Source organism: Oculina patagonica, unplaced genomic scaffold (genome assembly GCF_052425735.1).
Source record: "Oculina patagonica isolate OP01 unplaced genomic scaffold, crgOcupat unplaced597, whole genome shotgun sequence".
NCBI lineage: Eukaryota > Metazoa > Cnidaria > Anthozoa > Scleractinia > Oculinidae > Oculina > Oculina patagonica.
In genome coordinates, this window is record NW_027558467.1 from 1,698 (window position 1) to 10,510 (window position 8,813).

At 37.3% G+C, this 8,813-nt stretch overlaps 1 pseudogene across 1 annotated transcript; it reads right to left on the reverse strand.

The window, feature by feature from the left end:
* Positions 1-545: 545 nt before the first annotated feature.
* On the reverse strand, positions 546-8,255 carry LOC144640971 (glycine receptor subunit alphaZ1-like; annotated as a pseudogene). The gene is made up of 10 exons (XR_013568469.1): positions 7,768-8,255; positions 7,182-7,279; positions 5,945-6,024; positions 5,643-5,710; positions 4,872-5,089; positions 4,292-4,374; positions 3,973-4,126; positions 3,486-3,700; positions 2,540-2,704; positions 546-2,043 (listed from the first exon to the last, which is right to left on the reverse strand). The product of XR_013568469.1 is annotated as a glycine receptor subunit alphaZ1-like (transcript).
* Positions 8,256-8,813: the final 558 nt, after the last annotated feature.

An 8,813-nucleotide genomic window follows, 5' to 3' on the forward strand; every position in this document is an offset into this window, starting at 1 on the left:
GTGAACCGCTGAAGTCTGAAAAGTTTAACATCATTTGTTTTGGCAAATCTTTATTTTCCACTTTGTTTTTTTCGATTCTTGTTTCAAAATAACTTTTCCGAGTTTAGTGATAGCCACTTTGATCCTGCTCCTTAGTGAACGCGATTTTATGTCGCCAGTGAACATTATATTAAACTTCTCTATCACTCGCTATCTTCAATTTCAACCAGCGTTTGGTAACGTTTGGCCGCCATGCAATGATGTCATCGATATCCTCACTTCAGACCGAGCGGTCCGGGTTCGAGCCTGTCGGGGGAAATTTTGTTGTGTTCTTTTGTAAGACACTTTACTCTCGTAGTTGTTCTTTTCACCCAGGTGTGTAAATGGGTACCGGCGAGCTCAATGCTGGTAGGTAACCCTGCGATAGACTAGCATCCCACCCAGGGCCTGGTTGTTCCAAGGTGGATAACGCTATCCACTGGATAAAATCACTATCCACTGGATAAGTGCTGGCAATACATACTAATACATACTACGCTATCCACTGGATAGTAATTTATCCGGTCGATTACATTATCCGTTCTTTGAACAACTGGGGCCAGGGGGAGTAGTCGCTTAATGCTACGTAAACCGGGATAAGCTTTGGCCTGATGGGCCACTAGCCTCGACGCAGACTTTACCTGCCATATGGGTGATAACCCTCCATTCCATATATTCGGTGTCATTCATCTAAATAACTTAATCATTCATTTCTGAAATATGATTAAATGTGTAAAGTAATGTTAAAATCACAATCCAAAGAAGCTGTTTAATAGCATTAAATTCAATTCAACTTTGTGAAGTTCTGTTCATCATGTTCTGTAATGGCTACCAGCTGACGAGGTCTCCTGACGAAACTAATTTTTGTAGTCGCGTATGTTAATTAATGTGTGTTGAAAGTAAACGCAAATGAGATTTTCTCATATCGTTATGTAATTCAATTCATTTCTTTAATTTAATTCAATTCAATTTAAAAGTTATAATTTAAGGGCTATGAGATTCGTTTGCGAATTAAATTATTTAATACTGCTAAACCTTTGACGCGCCTTACCATAGTAAATAATTTAGTTAATGCTTGCCCCAACCTCGTCCCCAGAGTCCGTAAATTCTTTTGATCAGTACCTAGATGGCGAGCTCTCGCCAGACCTGATTTTCTCAAATGTAAATGTCTTAGTAAATAAAGTAAATGGAAAAGACAAGAAAACAAGTACTCTGAGCAAACTAAAAAAGAGAGACATCAGAACTAGCAACGGTTCCTGGTCTTGGTGTTGATTATTATAAACGAATAAATACAGACTCTGGACAATCCCGAGCAAACATTCGCGATCTGTTTTTTCTCGCTTGGTAGATAACTTAACGATTTGACCCAATAAAATACGATATTGATGACGTAAACAGCTTGCATCTTTATGACGATCCGTGTTGTATCTCTGATTCATTGTTGCTCTGTTTTGAATTTTCGCACGCAACTAAATGAAGCCGAAGCCGAAACACCGTATGGATCTTTATGAAACTTTTTTTTGAGCTAATCTGCGACGACTTTCCTACAGAGGAAAAGTTTAACACAACTTTGTACTTGAGCTGGTCTGATTATTGCTACAAGTTTAGTACACTAGTTAGGTCGGTTCTGAACAGCCAACGATGGTAGAACGAGCTAAATTCACGGATTCACATAGACCACCTCTTGCTTCTTCAAATATCCGTTGCCTTCTAGTTAATGATGGCGAGTAAATGTCTGTGCTGTACGCCTCTCCTTTACACTCCGTTAAACTTGAAAACGGAGTAATAACACCAGTAGAAAATGTTAGTTGCACTATAAGCAACGGGAAAAACTATACGCGAGACTCGATCGATGATACTCGCGTTATTTTCTAAGAAAGCAAACTTCACAAGTTCCTTTGTTTTTTGAAGACCACCAAGGCTGCTGCTTTGAGACCGTTCAAGATGTCTCCTGGGAGATGTTTTGTTATCATAATCATCGTGATGGTTTTCAATGTCCATTCTTAACGTTTCAGTCTCGTTACCCTGCAAAAATGCATCAACACACCAGATATTAATGAAAAGCAAATGAAGTCAAACTGGCTAGAGTGTTTATAATGAACTTTACAACTCTTTTGTCGACAGTACCACGGGGATGTACATAATGTCGTAGTTATGGGAAAAACTCCTCTCCGGCTAATGACAACTGAAGGCAAATTTCTATGTCGTAATTCATGGAAAAAACAAAACAAATAGAAAATATACAAGTACTGTATTGAACTAAAACTGTGCAACGCTATCGAATGCAACTTGAAAGGATGAAACTGAATTAAACTGGGACACTATTCAAAATTTTAGGTAAGAACACAGTTGTCATGGCAACATTACGTTTTTCTGGGCAAACAGTTACCATACCAATGTCATGGAGGGATAAGTTAAAGGTACTGAAAGCTTCAGAACCCAAGAATAAAACCACTTTAAACTATTCGAAAGGGATATCATACACCCTGTAGGTCTCAGGGCTTATTTAAAATTAACTCACGCTTTTCAGAGGCACCATTTCAAAGTCAACTCTGTCTTTTTCTTTCTGTTGCTCTTTGAGTTTTTTCTCGTCATGAAGAATGACGATGACGTACTCCACGACAGCGCCAAACACAAAAAAAAACGAAATAATGAAGAAAACATCAAGAGCCTTGATATATGACACCTAAGAAAAACATCAACAACAACATCAGTTTAAGTGTAAGCGGTAAGATACATCGGTGTCATATTATTTGAAGGGGTAACAGTTCCTTGAGCAAGTTTTACCCATGGGAGCAGTTTTGAATTTGCTAAAAAAAATAATTAAGTACTATAGTAGTAAACATCTGTTATTCGGTGAAACACTACGCGCAATGGCTAAATGGCATCATGTGTCCACCAGTTGCTATGAATTGTTGCGTGCAACATTGTGCTCACTGGGGCAGAAGTGGAATACTTCAGTCGCATTGCGCGTCAGAACAATGTCAACTTGTCTTCACTATATCTGCAACACTGCGCCCAAAGGTAAGGCACTAGTATCTGCCATTTCCTGCCTTCTGTTCATCAAATATCCAACCCAAACACGACGATCAGCTTATTTTTTCGAAATTACTAAAGAGGTGTGGTTCAATTTTTTTGGCTTTTTTATCCCGATTTCGTCACCCGACATTTCTGTAACGTGATCGTGAACACTAGTACTCACTTGGCGCATCTTCAATGTTGCGCAAAATATTGCTGCATGTTGAAACGCCGTACGAAAAAAAATTATGCATACGTCTAATTGAAGACAAACACACAAAAAATAAAATATTTCTCTTGATTCGGTTACCTTCGTTGATGCATGAGTTAACTGATCTTTTAGATTAGCACTACATCCACTGCCCAAGATGTTTTCGAGTCAGGGCATGTGCTTACGATAAAATCAACCGGTCTATATCAATATATATTTTTTGTAACACTGGTCTTACCTTAGGCACAGATGACCGAAATGAACCCATTAAGCGTTACTATAGTTAATACTGTTGTTACCCCCAAGGCCACGTGAGCGGGAACTGCCTCTTTTGAAATCCAAAAGCTCATCCACGAAAGGACGACGATCAGAACCGTCGGTGCGTAGATTTGGATAAACGAGTATCCAAGGCGACGCTCGAAAATGAATACTGCCCTTGCGGGTGTGTGTAGTCTGAAGCTTGTTAAAATAAAGGAAAGTCGTGTTATTTTAATCTCACTGTCAAAACGCTTGCAATTGACCGACCGACCGACCGACCGACCGACCGAACGACTGGCGGTCTATCGGTCTGTCTGTCTGTCTGTCTGTCAATGACTGACTGACTGACTGACTGACACGACTGACGGACAGAAGAACGGGCGAACGAACTGACTGACTGACTGACTTTTATTTACCAATAGTCTGCGAAGTAAAAATTACAACCTGTATTACAAAGTTAATTTTACTCACTCGAGCCACGGGTTCCGTACTGAACCATTCCTTTTCTGGTCTTGATGTCCAAATCGAGGTAAAGCTCGTTCATTTCATCAGCCACAGTAACGATCCCTTGGTTATCTCTGGCTTTCCAAAAGTAGTCGACATGCTGAAGTGGATAGGCATCTGAAAAGCACAAACAACAGTTTAGAGAAAATCGTACAGCATAAAAATTTTGGGTAGGAAATATGAATGGAGTGTTGTACATAAAGAAGAACATTATCAATTTCAAGGGATTGTGACTTTCAATTGAAATAATCAACTCAAATTTAAATATATAGTCAACTCAACAGCTCAGAAGAGTTAGTTTGCAGGACTGTTCGTCAATTAGGTAGTCCCTCAGATCCAACTGGCAGTTTGCTGTCATGGTTATCCTGCAAGCAGACACATGTTATAAAATAAACACATTTATCCATCAAGTTTGATTTCGTTACTATGACCTTGTTTTTGCTTTTGCTTTGCCTGGTGAGTTTGAATTTAAGACGAAACTGCCACTCCAAACGTAACATTTGGGGGTAGCAGGGGTGGCGCAGTGGTGAGAGCGCTCGCCTTCCACCAATGTGATCCAGAATCGATTCCCGGATCCGGCGTCATATGTGTTGTTGAGTTTGTTGGTTCTTGTCCTTGCTCCGAGAGTTTTTCTCCGGGTTGTCCGGTTTTCCTCCCTCCACAAAAACCAACACTACTAAATTACAATTCGATCTGGTATCAGTGGGATCGGAAGAGCCACTATGTGGAAGATGCTATGTAAATTCCCATTTATTTTAATTATCATTTTATTAAATTCCACTTTTGTGTGAAATAATTATGTAATAAAAATCTTTTTTTCACTAAATTTATTTAGATTTTGTGAGAAACCCCTTTACTGTACCTTGAACTCCAAGTGATCTGACCATTTTGCTTGATTTTTACCCTGCTGTTGTCGGCTGGCACATTGTGAAACACGGCAGTCTTTATGTTGAGGAAAAACGTATCTGGGAGCCAAATCAAATCTCGATAAGATCCAGTCAAGAAAATTGGCTCATCTAGAGTGTGGTTCAGGCGTGGGTCGTGCCAGTATTGCCGAAAGAACACATCGACAGAAAAATCCTACAAAGTGAACAGTCAAGGTACATTTAAGCTTTACGTCCCACGGAGTACATTCCCAGGTAAGGTACGAATTACCTCTAACGTAAACAGGGGCACTATTAAGGGGATTTTACTTTGTTTTTGGTCAAAACGGTGCTGCGGACTACGTTCCTTCGCCCACCCACAATGTACCTAGAACATCGAGATGAAGCTAATTAAATCGTGTAAGGGAAATCAACCGTAATTAGATTTTAGCAATTTTACCCAGACACAAGAGCAGAAATTGAAAATGTCTTAGTTCCCGACATTTTCGATTTAATTTAGGTCAAAACCTCGGGCATGCGTATTAGACTTATGATAACGCCCATGGCTTTAGTGCCACAGTATACTTTTTTTAAAAAAAACTTGTCATTATTTTAGGTTTTTATTGATTTAGGTATGTTTTTTTAGCTTTTGACTGTTCGAAATCATGCTTATATAGCCCCTTTAAGCAAAGGAGCGTATGTTAGATTAGAATCGACCCCAGCTGTTACTGGTTGGTCGATAGTGATGTAATGACTTCTTAGAAACATACCATGTCAATCTCTCTCACTTTTCCTAAATGTACTACGGACATGTCCACGGTAATGTTAAGTGGAGGACCTGAAAAAAAAGTTAAGCTGATTGAAATTTTAAGTTTTAAAAGCTTCTGTTTGCTCATGGAGGAAAAAAGTTAAGGAAGTATAACTCATTTCCTCTTCTTAGATCTGGAGAAACTTGGATTGGTTCTTTATAAATTTCTTGAAGATATCTTTGATCAGTGTACGATTTGTGAGACAAAATTTTGGCAACGCTCATTTTCTAAATCGCGATAAATTAGCGCAAGATATACGTTACCTTTGTAATAGGGCCTTAGTCGTTTATCGTAGTTATCTTCGTGAAACAATTTCTTCATTGTATCTGTGGCACCCTTGTAGCTTTGAAAGAAAGTGATGTGATTACAATTTTTTTTTTGAAGTGAGTAGACATTGATGTAGTAAGTAGGTAAAACTTCATGTAGGTAAAGTGGCCCATTCGGCAATGAGTCTGGAATCCAGAGGGTCGACTTTTTAATCACATTTTGATTTCACATGAATATTTTTCCCTGTTTGGGAGAAAATAATGGTAACTTCATTTCCATGACTATTTAAATGTCAGGAATTGACCCATAACGTACTACTCACGTTCTGCAATTTGTATAAAACGTAAATTAACGTGTTTCATAACCTGTTTGATAATTAACGTGTTTAATCTATGGAGAGACGGGTACTTCTTTTATAACCGCTTTCAAAGCGACGAGCAATCATAACGTAGTAATGAAACGCATTACAAACTGATTGCAACGACCCCAAAAAATTTAGTGTCCGTGCAAGTCATACTTATCCAGGTTTTGTTTTGGATCTCTTTTCGTGTTTTTCCTCCTAAGCAAATCGTTTTTCTGTTAATTAAGGTCACCTGTGATTTGAGGGTGATTTTCCGAGACAAAAAATTAATCCGTAAATTTATTCGAAAAAAGATTACCAGATGTTCATCATTTCCACCAGAAGGAAGATTACGAGTGTGAGATTGTTCATCCTTAAATCTGCGTAAAAAACTCAATTACAAAGAATCACCTCTGAGACTAATAGAAATTATAAATAATCGTTATCGGACTTGTAGGACATGTAATGTATCCTCGTTAAGATCAACTCCAATCACGAAGAATACCTCAGTTATATATTATAATATATGACAAAATATGACAAAACGCTTAAAGTATTTTAAGTTTTTAGCACTTTACAATTTTTTTTTCAAAGCATGCTTTCATTTACGTGAATATAATTAAGAAATATATTTGCTTTTGAGTTTAAATTTGACCACAAATGTAAATAATCTTGCTGCTGAATCGAACAGAAAAGGCTTCCATCGTCAAATAGCGAATCTAATTTTTTCTATTTGGTATTTAGCATCGAGAATGCTGTATCCGACATAAATTAATACGTTGTTCAATTTAGCATCAAATTTCTTTAACATACGCAGATGATACGCTTTTCTATCTCCACAAATTGGCAATGTTTTGAATTATGTAAAATGCCCTTCAAAAGTTCATTCATACCTATTTTCTGAAGACGAAGCTACTGAATATGGCTTGTGTGAACATGTCATGAAATATATCATCAGAAACAGTGGTTGGTACATCGCGTCTGCACTAAGCTGAAAGTAGAAAACAGAAAAAAATAATAATAATACAATAACAAAGCAATGGGAATTTTTCAATTGAAAAGCCCCGACAAACATGAAGTTCCCTTAACGACAATTTCTTTTAAGCACAGTGAGTTTACATTCTTTGCTCAGAATTGACAGATTTTCGTTGTAGAATTAGATGCTTACATTTAGTTCAAATAAAACGAGTTTCCTTTACGTACTTACGAGTTGGAATTATGAAATTGTAGATATCACATCACGAGAAAACTAACAGCTGCAAGATTTGACTTTATCGCAATTAACGCCTTCCATATATTCAAACGCGCATGCAAATTAGTGCAATTTATTCTTTTGCTATAAGTGAAAGGATGCAAACAATTTGCATATTGTCTCTTTTGTAATTCAAGGAACAATCTACTATAAAGTAAAGTGTGGGCATCGTATCCGTTGATAACATTCGTTCGTGGTTTGAAATGTAACCATACGCGACCACTTACCTGCTCTAGTTCTCTCAGTCAGATGATACCAAATTGATAAGTTGCCGATAGCTGATAGCAGGGAGTGTACTAGAGGACTAAAGCCCTCAACAGTTCTTGTGGTTAAATTTATCAGTAGCTTACTCAAGTCAGCAGCCGATTCTCAGCTCTGTTATTAACAGAGTTCGTTTTTTTTATTTCATCGAGAGACGCAGCATTTTTACCTCCAAGGTAGATCCTATTGTTTTCAATTAATAATTGATCATACCCGTCCTAAGGATATGTTTGGATTTTGTGGGGAAAATCATTATACGACTAAATTTAAACAAGTTCAAAATATGATACATTTTATTTTATAGGAATACTTTAGTGGATTCGACTGATGACTCACTAATGTCTTTGCCGGTTTAAAGCCGTGTCGACTGTTAATAAACCATGTTCGGTATTAATTAAACTTTTTTTTACTTTTGGGCATCTCTTAAATCAGTTATTAAGCTTGTCACGGACACAAAATTAAAATAAAATACGCCACGTCTTATGAGCATGAGATATTACAGTAAGAATTAATTTGTTTGAAGATAAGCGAAAACAGTTGCTTAGCAATCTGAATCATTGCTATTGATTGAACAGTTTGAATTTTGTGCTGCATGAAGTCAACATTAGTTCAGGATTTGATTTGACAACTGCCTTCTTTCAGTACATTGCTATAGAAATAAAGAAAGTTTAGGTACTGATGATTCAATATGTAAAGCGATCAAAGAAGTTTTGGACAAGTCTCGCATTCAAATCCTACCAGGAAATAGAGAGAAAAAAATACAAGGGCTGTTAACAGTACTGCCAATACTCAATTTATTTAACGTATGCGTAGTTAGAAAAATACTTAGCAAAGTAAAAATATTTTCCTATTGATTACTAATTTTTTTTTGGCCATCTCCTTCATTTCAATATGTGGCTTATAGGTAATATATTATAGGTATCGTGGTAGTTATCATTTGGTGAAAAACCTGAGCGAGTGACAAGACTGCAAACGTTAACATAAGTATCTCAGTTTGAATACTCATGCTACA